Source organism: Marmota flaviventris, chromosome 15 (genome assembly GCF_047511675.1).
Source record: "Marmota flaviventris isolate mMarFla1 chromosome 15, mMarFla1.hap1, whole genome shotgun sequence".
Lineage (NCBI taxonomy): Eukaryota > Metazoa > Chordata > Mammalia > Rodentia > Sciuridae > Marmota > Marmota flaviventris.
In genome coordinates this window covers 960,743-977,853 of record NC_092512.1, presented here as the reverse complement: position 1 = coordinate 977,853, position 17,111 = coordinate 960,743, and the positions used below count along the sequence as shown (strand labels likewise).

The following is a 17,111-nucleotide window of genomic DNA, read 5'->3' as shown; positions in this document are numbered from 1 at the left end:
TGATAAAGTCTAGTTTATTAACTAGACACAGTAGAGATTAACAACAGTAACTAATAATAAAATAGAACAATTATGATATTACACTGTAATAAAAGTTATGTGAATACGGTCTCTCTCTCTCCCTCCCCCTCCCACCTCTCTCAGTTCTTATTAAAGGAAGTACTTTATGGTTCCTCTTTGGTACCTCTAAATTGCCAGTATCATGTGCTTTGGGGCCATTATTAAGTAAAACAAGGGTAATGTGAGCACAAGCACTTGATACAACAACAGTGGATCTGATAACCCAGACACTGCTGAGTGACTTAGCATGTGGATAGTGTATACAGCATGGATACAGTGGGTCAAGGGATGACTCATGTCCCAGGCCGGGTGTGGGGATGGCTTGAGATCTCATCACAATACTCAGAATGTTACACAATTTAAAACTTATGAATTGCTTATTTATGGAATTTTTCATTTAATATTTTCAAACCACAGTAGACTGAGGCAACTGATGCTGTGGAAAGCGAACCTGCTAAGGGGCACACCTGTGCTCTTTGCTTCCGTATACGCTTCAATCCTCCACCATAAACGCTTTAAAGAAACAACAAGACTGACAGACATGAGACCCATCTGGTTTGAGAGCTCTGCGTGCCAGTGGCCATACCCTTGGATCTTTTTTGAACAGACTGCAGATTTCATACGGCGTTGTACAACCAGAGCTGTTTTTCTTGACTTAACTGTGAGCACTTAAGTCACTCTGTAGACCTTCAGTCCCTTCCTTGAGCCCTTTTGGTTCTTAAAGGATTAACCAGGTGCCTGCCTAATCCAGCAGAGACTTACTGTGGGTGTGCCACCCCACCCGTAGGCCTTGCTCAGGGCTGAAATGCAACAGGCAGCCGTCATCTGGGACATTTCTGCTTGGGGTTGCGAGCAGCTGTCTCCTCCACCTTCTGTGCTAGGGACTGGCTCCTTTTCCTTCGTTCCCGCTCACAAACCAGCCCATTCTTGTCTAAGCACCTCTCTCTCTCAAGATGTGCTCCACATAGCATAAAATTCATCCCTTTAAAGTGTAAGTTCCAGTGATCTTTAGTATAATCACAAGGTTGAGCAACCACCACCACTATCTAATTTCAAAGCATTTTTATCACCCAAATAGAAACCATGTACCTTTCTTTATTTGCTTGCTTTGTTTTTGAGATGGCATCTCGTGGTGCTGCCCAGGCAGGCCTCAGATTCCTGGGCTCAAGCACCTTCTCCCCCAGCCTCCCAAGTGCTGGCACTACAGGCCACCACAGCCAGCACCCACAGGACTCTAACAGTGAGACCCCACCTCTGAGGCCCTGGTCACTTCCTGTCGCTGTGGCTCTGCCTGCTCGGAGCATTTCAGTGGCCTTGGACCCCTTTGGTCTTTTATGTCTGGCTTATGTCCTGTGGTTTTCCAGGTCTACCAGGTCACGGTGTGCAGCTGAGCTTCATCCCCGTCTATGGCAGAGAACTTTTTACTGTGTGGCAGGACTGTGTCCCCTCTCTGACCATCAGCTGGTGGACTATTGTGAATGCTGCTGCTCCAAGTGTCTGGGCGACATTTTGTGTGGACATGTTTCCAGTTCTCTTGAGTATACCCCAGGAGAACTGCTTGGCACACGGTAGGTCATGTTCAGATTTTTGAGAACTGTCATTATTTTTCTTTTTAAAGTTCTTTTTTTTTTTAATATTTATTTTTTAGTTTTCGGCGGACACTACATCTTTGTTTGTATGTGGTGCTGAGGATCGAACCCGGGCCGCACGCAAGCCAGGCGAGCGCACTACCGCTTGAGCCACATCCCCAGCCCCTGTCATTATTTTTCAAGGTGGCTACACCATTTAATATTCCCACTGGCAACGTATGACAGCTTTAAATTCTTTACCTTCTCACCAAAAATTGTCATTCTCCATTTTAAAAAATGAATCAAGGCCATCCTAGGACTATGAAGTGGTAACGTACAATGGTCTTGATTTGCATTTCCCTAGTGACAGATGACAGGGAGCATCTGTTTGTTTGCTTCTGTGTTATTTGTATGTCTTCTTAAAAAAAAGTCTACTCCAGTCCTTTGTCCATTTTTAAATTGGGTTGCCTTCTGTCTTGTGCTGAGCTTCAAATGTTCTTTATGGAGCCTGGATAAAGCTCCTTATCAGAGAAACAATTTCCAAATATTTTCTCCCAATTTATAGGTGGACTTTTCATTTTCTAGACAATGTCCTCTGAAGCACATGAGTTTTAATTCTAATGAAGTCTAATTCATTTTGTTTCTCTTTGGTTTTGGTTACTTTTGCTTTTGGTATTATCTAGGAAGTCATTGCCTAATTCAAAGAAGCAAAATTTGGGGACTATTTTCTTCTAAGTTGGTAATAGTTTCAGTTCTTCCATTTAGGTTTTGATCCATTTTGAGTTAATTTTTGCATGTGATGAGGAAAATAAAAGAATGCCCAGCTCCATTCATTGCATATAAATATTGTGGACCGCCACCGTCGCACGTGATCTGAGTGACCTCCCTGGCTGGGTGAGAGGCGCTTAGGCACAGCTGTGCCAGAGCTTTCCCCACCCTTCTCCAGGTCCGAGGGCTTGTCTGTGCAGAGGCGTGTCTGGCCACTGCCCGAAGACCCAATTGTCGCCCCTGACCTTGGGATGCTGCCCCCCTTAACCTTCATTGGACGGAATTTTCCCCAGAATTTTTTGTTCCCCAATAAAAGTCCACCTCCCCGGCGTGTTCGCTCGCTCGCACACACACTCTCTCTCTCTCTCTCTTTCTCTCCTCACTACCATATTAGGTGGCTGGAGGCAGGAGCTGGGAGGAGCCATCCTGGGGCTGGTTTTAAAGGTAATTAGAGTCTGGTCTCTTTAATTTAAAACTCCCTAGCGGTTTCTCACGATTCGAACCTTCTTTCATGAAGCCAGCGCAGTTCGCCGGCTAAAAAATATTCCTTGTCCTTTTTCCTGCTGAAGGATCTTGACACTCTTGTCCCAATCAGCAATCACAGACATGTGGGTTTATTTCTGGACTGTCCCATGGTCCATCCCCATGACTGGCACCACACTGTCTTGGTTACTAGAACTTCGTAGAAACTGGGAAGTGAGTCCTTCAATGTGGTTTTCAGGAATTTTTTTTTTTTTTTTTTTGCTATTTTGAGTCTCTGGAAATTCCATATGAATTTTAGGAACAGTTTGTCCATTTTTGTAAAAAAGAAAAAGAAAAGAAAAAGGGCATTTGGAATTCTTTAAAATTTTCTTTTAGTTGTAGGTGGACACAATACCTTTTTATATTGTTTATTTATATGTGGTGCTGAGGATTGAACCAATGCCTCACATGTGCTAGGCAAGGGCTCTACCTACCAGTGAGCTACAATCCCAGCCCCCGCATTTGGAATTCTGATAGGAATTGCATTAACTCTTTAGAGCCACTTGGGAAGAATCGCCATCTGAATCACATGGAGTCTGCCAACCCATCAATATGTGGTGACTCCATTTAGTAATGTCCTCTTTGTTCTTTCCACATCTTACAGTTTTCAGCATGCAAGTCTTACACTTCTTTCCTTAAATTTATGGGGCTGGGGCTCAGTGGCAGAGCTCTTGCCTGGCATGCGTGAGGCACTGGGTTCAATTCTCAGCACTACATATAAATAAATAAAATAAAGGTCTATGGGGCTGGGGATGTGGCTCAAGTGGTAGCGCGCTTGCCTGGCATGCATGCGGCCCGGGTTCGATCCTCAGCACCACATACAAACAAAGATGTTGTGCCCGCCAAAAACTAAAAAATAAATATTAAAAAATTCTCTCTCACTCTCTCTTAAAAAAAAAAGTCTATCAACAGCTAAAAAAAAAAAAAAAAAAAAGATCAAGGGTATCACATAACCTCACTGCTACCACAAGATATAACTGATTTTGTGTATTCGTATCCTCCAAACTTGATTTGCTCCAATAGTTTTTTTTTTTTTTTTTAAAGTTTGCCTTAAGCCCTGGGCATACTGCTTACCATCTGTACCAAGGACACCAAGTGTGTGGACTGCCAGGAGAACTTTAAGGCAACTTTTTTTTTAACTTCCAGTTCTTGTTTTTTGTTTATTTTTTTAAATTTTTTTTAGTTGTAGATGGAAATCGTAACTTTACTTATCTTTATGTGGTGCTGAGGATTGAACCCAGGGCCTCACATGTGTCAGGCAAGTGCTCTGCCACTGAGCCACACCCGCAGCTCCCTCCAACAGCTTTTTTACGTACTCTCTGGGGTTCTTCTACGTCAAGATCATGTCATTTTCAGATCAAGGTCGTCTATTTCTTACTCTCCAGTCTGGGGGCCTTCTACCTCTTTTCTTGCTCAAGTGCCTCCTGGAGCCTCTAGTTCTGCACTGAAGGAAACGGTGAGAGCTGCCGTCCTTGCCTCCTCCTGACTAGGGGGATTTCAGCCTTGCCCCACCCTGTGACAAGAGCGGAAGGTTGGGGAAGTCCTCTTCTCTTCCTACCTGCTCCCTGCTTGAATCATCATTGGAGGTTGAATTTGCCACAGGCTTTGGCTGCATCTACTGAGATACCCCTGGTCTTTCTCTCCTTTGTTCGTCCAGTCTTGTTTGTTACCTGGGTAAGGGTTCACTAGTGAACCAACATTCCTTCTCGGCCCAGGTCGACCTCGCTGCGGCGTCCAAGTCTTCCCATATGCTGGTAGATCTGGTCACTTGTCGCGTTCCAGGACTAAACACTCAGGTGCTGGGCTGCATGGAATTACAGAGACAGAGAAATATCTTTTTCTTTGGGTCCTGTGACAGTTCCTCTGACCTTAGGGGTCCAGAAAGAGAGAGGAGCACATTCTGAACCCTTTTAATGGGGAGAAGCCATTCAAATGAGGCCAGGGGTAGGATCACAAAGGAACAGGTGAGTGTGGCTCAACCCCTCTGGGTGCTACCTGTGGGGGGTGTCGCACTGAGTGACCAGTATTTTCCTTCCCTGGTCAGTTGAGGCTCTGTCGGTCACTTCCAATGATCTGGCCACATTCAAAGTGGCCCCAGACGGCTGCCCCCATCCTCGAAGTGGCAGAATGTGTCTTCATGAATAGGTGTGGCCTCCTACAGCCCCAGGGGTCGAATCACCTTACCTGACCTTGTAACCTGCCCCTCTTGACCTTTTTTGGATGGAATTTTCTAAAGAATGAGGGTTCCTCCAATAAAAGTTCACTCCCAACCCTGCTAGCTCTCTCCCCAGCCTCTCATGACGTTACTCGCTCTCCCGTTTGTTGGGGCTTGAGGCCTAGAGCGAAGGAGCCGTCCTGGAGCTTGAATTAAAGGTAAATTGTGTGTGTTTTATTTGGTGTCCCACTCGAGCGACCTTTAGTTTGCAGGACTACCAACTCCTAGGGCCACACCTTGTTATCTGAGCAAGGGAAAAGCCTGAGTCACAAGTCATGGCACTATGGTACAGACCACAGTGATCATTCAGATCCCCATGCACCAGGACTTAAAACCATAGAGCAGAGGGCTCATTCGCACTGTTTATTACAGTTACAGTGGCTTCTAGAACATTTCAATCCTCCCATTAGCACTTATCAGACTATGAAGGATCTTGGAAGTAATTTAAGTCAATTATTAAGAAAACCCAATATGTTGTAAGTTTGAGACATACCATAAAGCCTGTAATTGTAGAAGCAAGGAATAATATTTAGTCACTTTAAGGATCATGAGACCAGCAGCTTGCCTAGGTCTGGTTAATTGACATGCACCTGTTTCAAAGCCTGAATATTAACTTCAGCATATTATTGCTCTGAAATATCAGCTGGCAATAACTAGTGATACAATAAGATAAGTTGTATTCTTACAGACTACAGGATATTCATCATCCTTCCTCTTAATTCGCACATTTAGGGAGTTTATTGGTCTATCAGTAATGTAAATATTTTGAAGGCAGAAGTCAAACATTAAAACATCCTTTTGGGTGCCATCTCACTGAGAGTTAAAGTTTCTAGGAATTATGGCATCCTCATGTGATTGTTCTTGTCCATTTTAGAGAGCAGCCTAAAATATCCACTATTTCTAGATATCTTGTGTTCTACTGACATGCACAATCCATCCACTTAGGAAAGGTGCCAGTTTCTACTGTAGAATGATTAGGGCGACAACACATTGGTGGATATTCTATGTAAATAACTGGTCTGTATAGGAAAAATCTATTTTAGTAATCTTTCTGACAGTTGTTCAGATAGGTAAATATAGTCTTAATCTCTAAGGACCAGCATGATTGGCTGGTTCAGTTTTCTGATATGCTGTCTTTTTCTCAAAGGATACTCCCAGACAGCCTGTTACCATAGGATCAACAGCTAGGGATAACTGACCACTACCGTCAGCACAATTCATCTAGTTTCATTGGTGGACTTTCCAGTCCACACCACAATGTACATTAAAAACAGACCTGGGAAGTGGGTCCATAGAAGTCTCTTCATGATTTTTACTTACCTGACGAGCTCGTGAAGCTGCATGGTTGTGAACTCTGCAGCTGGAAATTCACCTTCCTGGGCCAGGTTTCTCAGTCATTTTCACAATGACAGGTTTAAAGTCTATCTTTTGAAATCTGATTTAATTTACTGAATCATGTTCAGCAGCAGTGAAACTCTCAGAATCACAATTTAAGAAAAAGTTTTGAAACATTTTATAAGATCTAGTATGTGTCTGTGGGGTCCTGTTTCCCCCTTTCTTTATTTAGTAAAATTGAGTAATGGCCTGGCATCAGCTGTAGTATCATCAGTTTAAGTTATAGATAATAGTACAAGTATTTAAATAATAAGAAAGGATTTATTATTTTTAGCTGGTCTTAAAATTTGACAAAGGTCATCTGCTAGCTGTGTTAAGTCCAACATTCATGTGTTGGAAAGGGACTATGGTGAATAGAAACTTAGCCTTTATTAAATGTATGACTTGATTTTGTCTTTAAAAGAATTACCAAAAATTAAGAATACAATAAGTTGTATATAAAGATTTCTATTTTGAAATTAGCTTTAGATTAATTTAAATAATTATCTTAATTTGGAAAAGTACGAGAGACAGAGTTTGAAACTTAGGAATGGTGGCCTTCACTAGGAGCATGAGAAATAGACTTCTGTCTAAATTAGGAAGTACATGTGCTAAACAAACCTAGAGAAGAGATTTTGTTTTTTACCATTAATAAAAAATGAAATAGAGAAATGAAATAAAAAATAGGTTTTTTTAATCTACCAATCCATAAAACTGTCATTATTATTATTATCAAACTTAGTGTGGACCTAAGTAGAGGGAGTAAGTATTTTAAATATTAATGGGTAAAAAGAAGTTAACAATATTGTTTAAGACAATGATCTAGGGCTGGGGTCGTGGCTCAGCAGTAGAGCGCTCGCCTAGCACGTGCGAGGTCCTGAATTCCATCCTCAGCACCATATAAAAATAAATAAATAAAATAAAGATATTGTGTCCAACTACAACTAAAAAACAAATTTTAAAAAGATCATGATCTAACTTAGAATTTTATGATTTTTTTAAATATTTATGTTTTAGAAGTAGTTGGACACAATACCTCTATTTTATTTACTTATTTTTATGTGATGCTGAGGATGGGACCCAGAGCCTCACATGTGCTACATGAGTGCTCTACCACTGAGCCACAGTCCCAGCCCCTAGAATTTTATGATATTGAGCTAGCAATAAGTTTTAGGGATCTCATGTCAAAACAATCTTTGTGTACAAAGAAATAGTTGTGTGAGCATCCTTATGTATTTAATGTAGTAAAATTAGCTCTAATAATCATGTATAATTCATGATGACTTTACTTATTTCAAACATATCAATGTATGTAGGGCATCATCTCACATTATTAAAAAGTTGAGAAAAGGTCTGTCATGTTAGATTTCTTATTGAAATCAGCTATTGGCTGTTGGGCTGATTTATTTATAGCTGTCTGTCTCATATTTCACGGATGATTATTTCTAGAGTCATTTTTCTTAGTGATACACTGTTGACAGGGGCCCTGTTTGAATGCTTAGAGGTCTCTAAAATCTGTTTATAACTTAGTAAAGGAGTAAAATTTTTAACTGGGAAGTTTATTTTTCTTGGGGTAAGATTAGCATGTCAATTTCTTTCTGTCAGTATGTTTGCCTTTCTTTTTCTGTTTGGGCTCTATTTAACGATGGTGTAATACCTAAACTTGGCTAGAATTATTAATCTGTGAAAATCTCCTGGAATGTCTAGGGCTAACTGGATGATGAACTCATCTTTTGAAAATGGGTGGTCCCCTATAAATTCAGGGTGTTATACTATCCTTTTGAGTTTCTCCATGAAAACAGTAGGATTTTTGAAAAGCTTACTAAAATTATTTTCTAGGCATTCGGTTTACCTGTAGGATTCTACGTGTCCCCAGGAAATTGTCTATGTCCCAGATAAACTATTAGGCCTGTTCCTACTTGTGTCATTGGAACATGGCCAAGATAAATTTCCTTTAAAACTGTTTTTAAGATGACCCTCTACTTTAAAGTTTACCTAAGTAATAGCATAATATTTCTCTAGGTAAGGTTAGACATTTGGCATAAGTGTTGATTTAATAAATGAGTTTGGATTTTTAAAATATCTCCCTAAATTTGTTTTGGTCTATATTAAGTTTGATAGGTTTTGTTCAATTTTAGTTTCCAGTAGGCATTTTTTTAAGGCCTTCTCTGTTAATAGTAATTGAGGCTAGATATGAAAATGAGATACCTTTTATTGATTATTATAATTTCCCAGTATACAGACTAGTTGATCCATCCCAATAATTTAAAAAGAACCCTCAATCTCTTTTTGAGAGAAGGTCTCAAAATATCTCTATATCTCAGAATATTATCCTTTGAATAGGTGTCTCTTAATTATCTTTTAGAAAATATGGTAAGATTACTTTTCAGTGTAGGGAGTTATATATAAATCTTACCATTTTTTTATTGATAACATGTCAGAGAACTTATGTTATACCAATAAATTTTCAACAAAGTTTATAATCTTTATTTTTTAAAACTAATGTATGACTTTAATTTGGAGAACATCAATCCTAATAAAATGTTCTTCTAAATCTCTCACAATTATCCAACAAACAGAATATGCAAGAATCAAATGTAGTCTACAAGGAGAAATATCAAAATTGGAATCTAAGTCAGTATTTAAAATATTTAGTGTTTAATCAAGGATGTGAATTTATTCACCAAAATGAATCCTTGTCTTAAACATTAAGAATCATTAGGCAATAAAGACTTTCCTTAAAGGGCTGGGGATGTGGCTCAAGCGGTAGCGCGCTCGCCTGGCATGCGTGCGGCCCGGGTTCAATCCTCAGCACCACATACAAACAAAGATGTTGTGTCTGCCGAAAACTAAAAAATAAACATTAAAAAAATTCTCTCTAAAAAAAAAAAAAAAAAAAAGACTTTCCTTAAAGGAAATAAATTTAATATTTTAATAAGTCTTTATCATGTCAAAATATGGACAAAATCTTAGCTCACATCAGCATAATAAAATCAGGGAAATATCCTTGAATTAATCAATTCAAATTTTTATAGTCAGTCCAGTACACATAAATCTCTTTTTCAATTGTTTTAACTTTTTATATCATCTGTCTAGACAATGATATAAAGCTCTTCCTATTTAGGAAAATTTTTTTACCACTAAAATCTGGATTATAAAGATCTTGCTTGGGCTGGGGATATGGCTCAAGCGGTGGCGCACTCGCCTAGCATGCGTGAGGCACTGGGTTCGCTTCTCAGCACCACATACAAATAAAATAAAGATATGTGTCCACCTAAAACGAAAACATAAATACTTAAAAAAATAAAAAATAATATAAAGACCTTGCTTTACCCAAAGGCGACTTCTTTCTTTCCCTTAGGACCTCCAGTGTGTGCTTCCTCTCTGTTGAAGCATCTTCTTTTCCTTTTAGAATTTTTCCTGCTTATACTTTGGAACAGTTTCTGAAAACCTTAGAATATAAACAAATTATTGTACCTTGATAAGAAGAAATGTCTCAATGAAAATATAGTTAAAGCCCTTGGATATTTCTGTAGACAGAATTACATTTGTTTGTCATCTTATAGAGTTTGTATAATAATTTGAGAATTAAAGATTACTTGATCATCTCTTGAAAGTAAATTTGTAGTAAAATACATTTATCTCAAATATCTGTAACAAAAGGCAGAGCATCAGATAAATGCATGTAAAGAAATATATAAATTACGTGTTTTCTGTTGAAGAAAAATGATTAGATAAATATATATTAATTAAACAATTAGACATAGATGCCAATTATTTTATGGATTAACAACTATAGGTTAACCAAATATCTAGAAAAATATGCATTAAGAATAAGGGCAGGTTTGGGGATATGGCTCAAGTGGGAGCGCGCTCCCCTGGCATGCGTGGGGCACTGGGTTCGATCCTCAGCACCACATAAAAGAAAATAAAGATATAGTTTGTCCACCTAAAAAAAACCCTAAAAGGTAAATATTTAAAAAAATAAAATAAAATAAGAGCATAGGACTGGGATGTAGCTTAGTTGGTGGAGTGCTTGCCTCACATGCACAAAGCTCTGGGTTCAATCCCCAGCACCACAAAAATAAATAAAAATAAGGGCATAATTTATAATTGTATTAATTTTATGTAACCACATGATTCTTAAGATATTTGGATCCATTTTAATTTTTCTTGGATTAGTAGCGCACTTTTAAAAATTGTTTTTGTAGCTGCGGATGAACAGGATGCCTTTATGTGTTTCCTTTTTGCGGTGATGAGGATCAAACCCAGTGCCTCATGCGTGCTAGGCAAGCGCTCTGCCACTGAGCCCAGCCGCTGCCCACTAGAAGTGCACTTTTGATACTTGTGATGTCACCTAATAAGGTCCTCGTGTATACACTTACTCATTTCTTGTGATCATACAGCCAGGAGTGAGATTAAGGTTTTCTTGAGTGTCACAGGAACATTACCAGCTTTTGTTCCTCACAACCTTCAAAATCAAAAGCCAGGTATAACGAAGCCTGTGTCTGGTGCCTCTGACAGCATGCCTCAGTAACACACCTAAGGAGGAAGAGGAGGGTCCTAAGGGAAGCTGTGAGGGACAGTCAAGCACTTAGCCTTGAGAGCAGGCTGGGCTCAGGGCTGCCCCGTAGAAACCCGGGGAACTAGACTCTGTCTCAAAAAGACACCGGAGTCAGTATTCACAGGTGGGCATCATTCGAAACACAGGCGCTGAGTAGTTTCCTAGCTGGTCTGTGGGAAGCAGGAAGCACAGGTCAGTGGGAAGAGGAACTGCAAGTTCTGTCTGAGTGACAGTGCAAGGACCAATGGGAAGCCCGTGGATGTGTGGGAGGCGGGACCGGAAACCGCTCTGCAGGCCCAGCTCCCGCGTGGCCCTGGTGATGGAAACGGCCGGGAGCGGCTGCCCGGAGGCCGGGTCACGGCTCCTGGAGCTGGTGGCATTCCATTTGACTTGCCAGAGGGCAGTGGCTGGCCTTGTCTCCGTGGCTTGTGTGCATCTGTGTGCTCCCGTCTTTTGTCGTCTCCCTGGCATCAGCAGCAGATGCCAGTGTTAGGACCGCATCTTCAGGCAGTCTGCACTGGGCACCCGGCCAGGCGGCCTCAGGGTTACAAGCACTGCTGACCCCATAGGGAACAGCCGCTAAAGGCTTTTGTCCCCAGCGGCTGAGTTACAGCCATTCTGATCTGTAGGACAAGAATGTAACAAAGAGGTTCAGTATAGACCGAGTATTCTCAAAAATAGAAAAATAAAATTCACTTCTCTACAAAGAAGCCTTGTATCAAGTCTCATCACAAAATTTCCTTCCCTTTTTCTCACTCTCCAAGCGCAGACTTCTAAACCCAAAAAATCTTTACCTAGTATTTCAAAATATGAAGATTCACAAAAACAATCCAAAAGGTCCACAACAGCGCTCTTCCCACGGGAGAGGACTGAACTTAGCAGTATATCCCGTTAATCATCTTAATAATTTTTACATTTATTTCACATTTAGAATTGCAAAAATTTTTGTATCTTTCTAAAGACAAAATATTCCCAGATATTAAAAAGTTTTAACATCACAGATTTTTTTTTTTTTCTGTCTAATTCACTTACTTTCTACAATTCAGCCCACAATACTCTGCACGCTTAACTTCTGGAGAGACATTTCCAAACCCACTGATTTCTAAAATTCACCCTGGAGTCCCTGTAGGGGCCATGAAATATAGAGCTACCTTTTTCTTTGGATCCTGTGATGGAGAGAGAGCGAGAGCGAGCACGAGCGAGCTATTGGGGGGAAGCCATTCAAATGAGGCCAGGGGTAGGATCACAAAGGAACTGGCCATGAGTGAGGCTCAACCCCTCTGGGTGCCGCTGGCTCCTAGGGCCACGCCATGTTATCCGCATTATCTGAGGGAGGGAAAAGCCCGAGTCCCAGTCCTGGCACTACCCACCAGACTGCAGTGATCTTTCAGATCCCCTGGTGCCTGCATTTGGCAAGGCTCCCCGCAGTCATAGCATATATTGAGGGTTCCTGCGTGTATATTCATAAGGAATACTAGTCTGTACTTTTCTTTCATGACGCTTTGGCCTAGTTTTTGAGCCTCCTGGAATCACAAGCCTCCCCTCATCTTCTTGGCATTGGGACAGTCTCTGTAGAAGTGCTGTTAGTCCTTTACATTTTGGGTAGAATTCACCAGTGAAGTCATCGGCTCCTGAGCTTCAATTTGAGGGAAGATTATAGATCACTACATCTCTTCATTCAGAGGTCTACTCAGGTTTCCTGCTCCTTATTGAATTATTAGATTCATGTACCTTTCTAAGGTCGTTTTTAATTGTACCTAGGTGACCTCATCTGTTGACATACAATTGTTCATACCATTTTCTTTCTTTCTTTTTTGGGGGGAGGGTGAAAGGTGAGTGACTCACTCAGAGATTCAACCAAGAGATTTTATTGGGGGGCTGCCAGAAGAAGGAGAGGCAGAGAGCAGAGAAGAAGAGAGGAAAAGGGCAGAGAGAGAGAGAGAGAGAGAGAGAAGGGAAGGAGGCAGAGAGAGAGAGAGAGAGGAGGAGGGCAGAGGGGGGGAGGAGGAGGGCAGAGAGAGAGATGGGGAGAGAGAGAGGAGAGAGAGAGGAGGAGGGCAGAGAGGAGAGAGATGGGGAGAGAGAGGGAGAGAGAGAGGAGAGGAGGAGGGCAGAGAGAGAGACAGGGAGAGAGAGGGAGAGAGAGGAGGAGGGCAGAGAGAGAGGGAGAGAGAGAGGAGAGAGAGAGGGAGAGAGAGAGAGGAGAGGAGGAGGGCAGAGAGAGAGGGAGAGAGCGGGAGGGAGAGAGGGAGAGGGCATGTGCTTAGAAGCTTGGCTTAAGAAGGAGTGCACTGGTTGCACTGGGACATGGCAGGTGCTGATTGGCAGGGTGACTCAGGAACAGCGAGGGGACACTGGGTCCTGTGGGGATTGGTCGAGGAAACCTTTGAATTTGGTGCTCTTGGCTTGGCGCCCTTTGGAGAGGAGGGAAAGGGTAAGGGATTCCATGATGTCCTCTGAGAGGCGGGGTCTCCCACACCCCAACACGGGGGACTGAACCCACAGGTGCTTAACCACCGAGGTACATGCCCAGCCCTGTTGTCGTTGTTATTTTTAACGGGGTCTCACTAAGTTGCTCACAGCCTCCCTAACTTGCTGAGGCCGGCTTTGAACTTATGATCCTCCTGCCTCATCGTCCCAGCTGCTGGGATTACAGGCCATGATATTTTCTTATAATCATTTTTATTTCTGTAAAGTCAATAGTAAAGGTCCCTCTTTCTTTCATGATCTTAGGAATCTGAGTCTTCTCCATTTTTCTTTTGGCTGATCTACCCAAGGTTTTTTAACTTCATTTTTTTTCATAGAATCAACTTTTGGCATCCTGGATTTCTCTCTACAGTTTCTGTACTCTCTATTTAATTCATTTCTGTTCTAAACCTTATTATTTCTATCTTTCTGCTGTTTTTACTTTAGTTTGCTCTTCTTTTCTAATTTCCTAAGGAGAAAGGTCAGGCTATTGATTTAAGGTATTTCTTCTTTTTCCGTGTAGGCGTTTACAGCCATACATTTCCTTCTCTGTTCTTCTTGACTGTATTTCATATGTTTTGGTAGGTTATATTTTTGTTTTTAGATTTCATCTTTGATCCAAGTTTGTTAGGAACATGTTCTTTTTTAAATTCCACATGTGTGTGAATTCCCCAAATTACCATCAGTTTATTGATTTCTAATTTTATTCCATTGTGATCAGACAACAGATTTTGAATTATATCAGCTCTTTAAAATTTATCAAGACTTGTTTTAGCCAGGTGCAGTGGCACATGCCTGTAATCCCAGTGACTTGGCAGGCTGAGGCAGGAGGAGCACAAGTTCAAGGCTATCCTGGGAAATGTAGTGAGACCCTGTCTCAAAAATTAAAAAAAAAAAAATTAAAAAATAAATTCAGGGATGCAAGATTGGTTCAACATACAGAAGTCGATAAATGTAATACCTCACAGACCCCGAGGAGAGGCCCGCCCTTCACACTGCTGCCTGGAGATATGGAGGAGCGGCCTGTCCTGCACCCAGAGAGCCAGCCACCTCATACCCATGGAGAGCCACCCTTCACTGGGTCCCTTAGTCACCAAAGCGTGGCTCCACAGCCCAACATCAGGGTACACATAGGTTCCTTAGTCACCAAAGCGTGGCTCCACAGCCCAACATCAGGGTACACATAGGCTTGAGGCTGCCGTCGCCACAAAACTGGGATATCACTGCTTCTATCAAGGGACAACAATGAGGACCTGGTAAGATGTCACCAAGGTCCCTGTCGGCCTGGCTGCACTAGAGGTTTCTCTACTAGGAGTGCTCACAGCTATCCTGTTGCTGAGGTGACAGGGAGTCTTGCGTGGGGTGGCCTTTCTCTTGTTCCTCCTACTAACAGCCAGCTCCTTGTGATCACCCTCTCACTAGTCATATAATCTGATCCCTCCACATTCACATCCTACCTCATAAACATCTCAGCCAACCCCCCAGGCCCCCCCTTCCACCATCAGAAACGGTAGACCATGACGCAGACCTATTGACTATCCGGTAGAAGATAACCGAACTCATCATTTCTGATTACGGTGACAAAACTGTAAATGTAAAAACAGAAGGTACAACCAGAGAATTTAAATGTTGTGTTCTTTTTGTGTACGATGAATTGAAATGCATCCTGCTGTTATATATAACTAAGTAGAACAAGTTAAAAAAAATGGGGGAAAAGTACATATAGTGATTAGGAAAAAATAAATAAAAAATAATTTTTTTTTAAATGACTAGGAATGTAGCTCAGTGTTAGAGTGTCCCTAGGTTGAATCCCCAATACCACATGCACACAAACACACACACACACAAGATTATTTTATGGTATAACATATGATCCATCCTGGAGAAAATTCTACTTGAAAAAGAAATGAGCATTCTTTTGTCATAGGGTGAAATGTTCTGCCGGTATCCGTTAAACCTAACTGACTGATAGAGTTGTTAAGTCTTCTCCTCCCTTGCTGATCTTCTGCTAGTTGTTCTATCCATTATTGAAAGTGTGATATTGAAATAAAATAAAAGTATTGTGTCCAACTACAAATAAAACAAAATATTTTTTAAAAAAGAATATTATTATTGAATTGTCTAAAAAACTTGACACCAAAAAACAAACAACCCAATCATGGGCTAAGGAACTCAACAGACTCTCCTCAGAAGATTTATAAGTGATCAACAAATACATGAAAAAATGTTCAACATCTCTAGTAATTAGAGAATGCAAGTCAAAACTACTCTAAGATTTCCTCTCACTCCAGTCACAGTGGCAGTTATCAGGGACACAAGCTATAGGCCTGGGGTTGTGGCTCAGCAGTAGAGCGTTCACCTAGCACATGCAGGTGCTGCATTCGATCCTCAGCACCACATAAAAATAAAATAAAGGCATTCTGTCCAACTTCAACTAAAACAAAATATTTTTTTAAAAAAGAATACAAGCATGGGGCTGGGGATGTGGCTCAAGCGGTAGCGTGTTCGCCTGGCATGCGTGCGGCCCGGGTTCGATCCTCAGCACCACATACAAACAAAAATGTTGTGTCCGCCGAACACTAAAAAATAAATATAAAAAAAAAAAGAATACAAGCAATAATAAATGTGGCAAGGATGTGGGGGGGAAAGGTACACTCATACATTGCTGGTGGGACTGCAAACTGGTGCAACCACTATGGAAAGCAGAAAACTTGGAATGCAACCACCATTTGACACAGCTACCCTACTCCTTGGTCTATACCAAAGGACTTAGAATCAGCACACTACAGTGACGCACCCATGTCAACGATTATTTATAGCAGCTCTTTTCACAATAGCTGAATTGTGGAAGCAACCTAGATGCCCTTCAATAGATGAATGGATGAAGAAGTTGTGGTATATATACACAACGGAATATTACTCAGTATTAAAAGAGAACAAAATTGTGGCATTTGCAGGTAAATGGATGGAGTTGGAAAATACCATGCTAAGCAAAGCAAGCCAATCCCAAAAAACCAAAGGCTGAATGTTCTCTCTGATAAGTGGATGCTGATCCATAACGCAGGGCCATGGGAAAAATGGAGGAACTTTGATTGGGCAAAGGAGAGGAAAGGGGAGGGTATGGGGGCAGGAAAAATGGTGGAATGAGACAGACATCATCACCCTAAGTACATATATGATTGCACAAATGATGCAAAATATTTTTTAAAAAAGAATATTATTATTGAATTGTCTATTTTTCTCTTTAATTCTTAAATTTTTGCTTTCTGTATTTCCGGGTTCTGTTGTTAGGTACACATGTGTTTATAAACATGTCTTCTTGATGGACTGACCTTTTTAGCATTAAGATGTCCTTCTGTTCCTCTAGTAAGAATGTTTGTCTTAAAGACTATTTTGTCCTGTGTTTCTATCTACTCCAGCTCTCTCCATTTTTTTTTAAATAGTTATTTTCTTAGCAGTTTCCCTAGAGAATATCATTAACATATTATTGATAACAATCTAACTTAAATTATTATCAACTACACTTGAATAATATACAAAAGCTTTGCTCCTAAACAGCTCCATTCCCACCTCC

At 41.0% G+C, this 17,111-nt stretch overlaps 1 long non-coding RNA gene across 1 annotated transcript; it reads right to left on the bottom strand.

Moving 5' to 3' along the window:
- Nucleotides 1-1,137: 1,137 nt before the first annotated feature.
- On the bottom strand, nt 1,138-11,244 carry LOC139702057 (uncharacterized). Its single transcript, XR_011704631.1, has 3 exons — nt 10,893-11,244; nt 9,841-9,958; nt 1,138-4,722 (listed from the first exon to the last, which is right to left on the bottom strand). It is a non-coding gene; the product is annotated as an uncharacterized lncRNA (long non-coding RNA).
- Between the last annotated feature and the right edge of the window lie 5,867 nt (nt 11,245-17,111).